Source organism: Dermacentor variabilis, chromosome 5, assembly GCF_050947875.1.
Source record: "Dermacentor variabilis isolate Ectoservices chromosome 5, ASM5094787v1, whole genome shotgun sequence".
NCBI lineage: Eukaryota > Metazoa > Arthropoda > Arachnida > Ixodida > Ixodidae > Dermacentor > Dermacentor variabilis.
In genome coordinates this window covers 30,264,744-30,267,583 of record NC_134572.1, presented here as the reverse complement: position 1 = coordinate 30,267,583, position 2,840 = coordinate 30,264,744, and positions in this window count along the sequence as shown.

The window sequence follows — 2,840 nt, the reverse complement described above, 5'->3', positions numbered from 1 at the left end:
GATGCTCTGTAGAGGTCCAAGGGCGACAACACCGTCGCCGCGCCGTATACTGTAGCGCGAGTGAAAGCGCGCGAGAGCAGCCGACGGTCGCAGCTCAATCTGGCGCGCGCAAGGGTGGAAATGTGATAGGAAACGCGCGTCTTCCGTCGCGCCGAAGGCCATGGGGGGATAGGTGGAAGGGAGGAGGAGGAGGAAGAACTTTATTTGCTCTAATTGGTTAGAAATTAGCGGTGGCAGATGTGGTCGGCCGTCTTCACGGTCTTCTTCCCCATTTGCGCAGGGTCGACGCCCCTATTCCAGGGCACCACTGAGGGTGGCTACTCGGTGAGCGTGCCTTACTAGTCCATGCTGGACTTTCGGATCGCTGCTGGAGAGCACCCTCTCCCACTGCTCCGCACTCGGGTCTTTTATTTGAAGGAATTGTTGATTCTGAACGCATCCCTATGTAATGTGATATAAGGTGGGTTTGGCGCCGCCCCAGGGGCAAATGTCTCTGTATTAGGTGGGAAACATCTTGCTTAGTGTGTTTAGATTTGGGTATGCTCCTGTTTGCAGCCTCCTCCAAGAGGTTGCTTCATGCTGATTTAGGCTGTTGTGGGGTGGAGGGTATTTGATTCGGACCCCCTTGTAGTAATTCAGAATGTCCGAGTTGCTTGGGTTGACTGGTATGGGTTCCTCAGGGTCGGTGCTTGTGGCCGCTCGGTTTGTGTGCTCTCGAGCTGCCTTGTCCGCCCTTAGGTTCCCTTCTATTCCAGCGTGTCCCGGTACCCAGAAAATTGTATGCCTGACTTTGTTGTTAGCCCTGCAGGAGCGGAGGATGTGAAGCGCTCTGCGGTGGAAGGGAAGAAACCGATGATCGCGGCTCTATCTCGCGCGCGCTAGGGACGAAAGCGGAGGCAGCGCGGGTGGGAAGGGGGGGGAGGGAGGTTCTACTCCGGCAGCAACTGCGTACGTTGCGCGCCCAATCTTGAATGCGATCTAAAGACGACTCACAGCTTTGCGACTGCTCTTTTCACCACTCAGTTTGCGTCGACACGATAGACAGCACGAAAGTCACTCCGCCCGCTGCTGCTGCCGCACTTCCTCACGCCAGTGTTTTGATTGCGAATGTCCGCGGTCATCGAGCGTGATATGCATGTTCGTTTGCCTGTGCGCACTAACACCATGCTTAGTAACTTAGTAAGCAAATGTTTCCAAGCTTATACGCCCAATAAATCTACTATCCTTACTTTGTGTAGCTGTCTACTCTTAAACAAATTTAAAACCTTTGGGTCGTATCTTGCCACACAACAACAATCGTCATCTGTCTTGTCCGCATTTCCGTTCCTTAATGCTGCGAGACCAGTACTTCCAAGTCACGAACGGCATGCGCGTTAACAGCATGACAGAACATTCTCGACAGGAAAGTAGCCTGCGAAGCGTTTTTAAGAAAAGAAACGCAAGCAAGACACATGACAATTATTGTTGTGTGGCAAATGTACACTTCAAAGGGTGTAATTTGTGTACCAATTGCTATCGCAATCGATGCTTCGCCTTTCAGGAGAAACTGCAACTTTTTTTCAAGTCGCTAAGGCCATATAACTGAATTAAAAGCATTTTCTTTCGACCTAACTGCTTGCTTTTCAGCTCAGGTTGGCAGATATCCGGAGCACGAACTCGATGGCTCCGCTAGGCTTAACCTCCGCTGAGCAGGATCAACATCGGCTCACACTTTATGTGCACCACCTGAGAGGCCTAGAGTTTCTGCAATTCAACTTCGAAAGCATGTTTCGACTCATTTTGGGCGTGATTAATTATATATACAAGCGAAGAAGCTGCGGGTCTTGTATCGACCCAGTGTTATCGCGCCTTAAACCAGTATAAGAAATCGGGCACACGCTGCCACCACCAGCAGGTGAGGGCCGACGCTGGAAGAAGTCTCCGTCAGCAACGTGATGTTCATTAAAGTGTCGCCCCAGTTTAACGCAGGAGTTTTTCGATAAATTTGCTAGCCATCAATGAAAGGCACCTACTATGCGGTTCACGGTACACTCCGGACGAAGCCCTGGCCGCTTTCCATTTCAAATGAGGAATTGCAGTCGCACGCTACACGTTTTCGGCACCGCAACGACGTAGATCTGCCGGTGGAGTTGCAAAGCGGTACACGGCACGAGTGTTTGCAGCAGTGCACGTTCAAGGGCTTGCTTCGACATCGCGTCGCGCGTGCGGCCTTTCCAAAACGTGTTGCGACTAATCCACTTATAGAGCAGAACGCATGCGCAGTTACGCCATGAAAAATGGCGTGTTCAGATTTCCCCTTACTTCAGCCCATTTATTAACTGCGTCAATAAAGATATGCAGTAACAGTGGGAAAAAGCAGTCTAATCCAAACGCCCTTTTTGATTGATGCCAGCTATCAGTCAATAGCAGCCATCTAGGAAAATCTTGCATATGACGAGATATGCTAGCAGCTGGTAGCTTCGAAGCGGGTGAGGAGAAAGCCTCATTTGAAAATAGTGATACATGCGAGCTCCACGCACCACGCACGGCTGCAAAATGTGACTGAGATGTATAGCACAGATGTATATAGCATGAGATGTATGCCCTCTGTGGACTGTGTTTTCGCCAAGCCCGGGGACTGGTTCAGGACCCTTTAAAAAAGTTCAACGGTGACTATATATTCACATAAAATGTTGCATTTCAATATAAGAAAATTTAGATACAAAGAAGTGCTGGTTTTACCAACTTCGTTATACTGATGTTTAACTGCACATCTGATGCTTGTTTGTACTATGTCCACTACCAGCCAATTGGCAAGACAGCATCAGCAGCATAAGGAAAGTCGAACAGGCAAAGAAGGG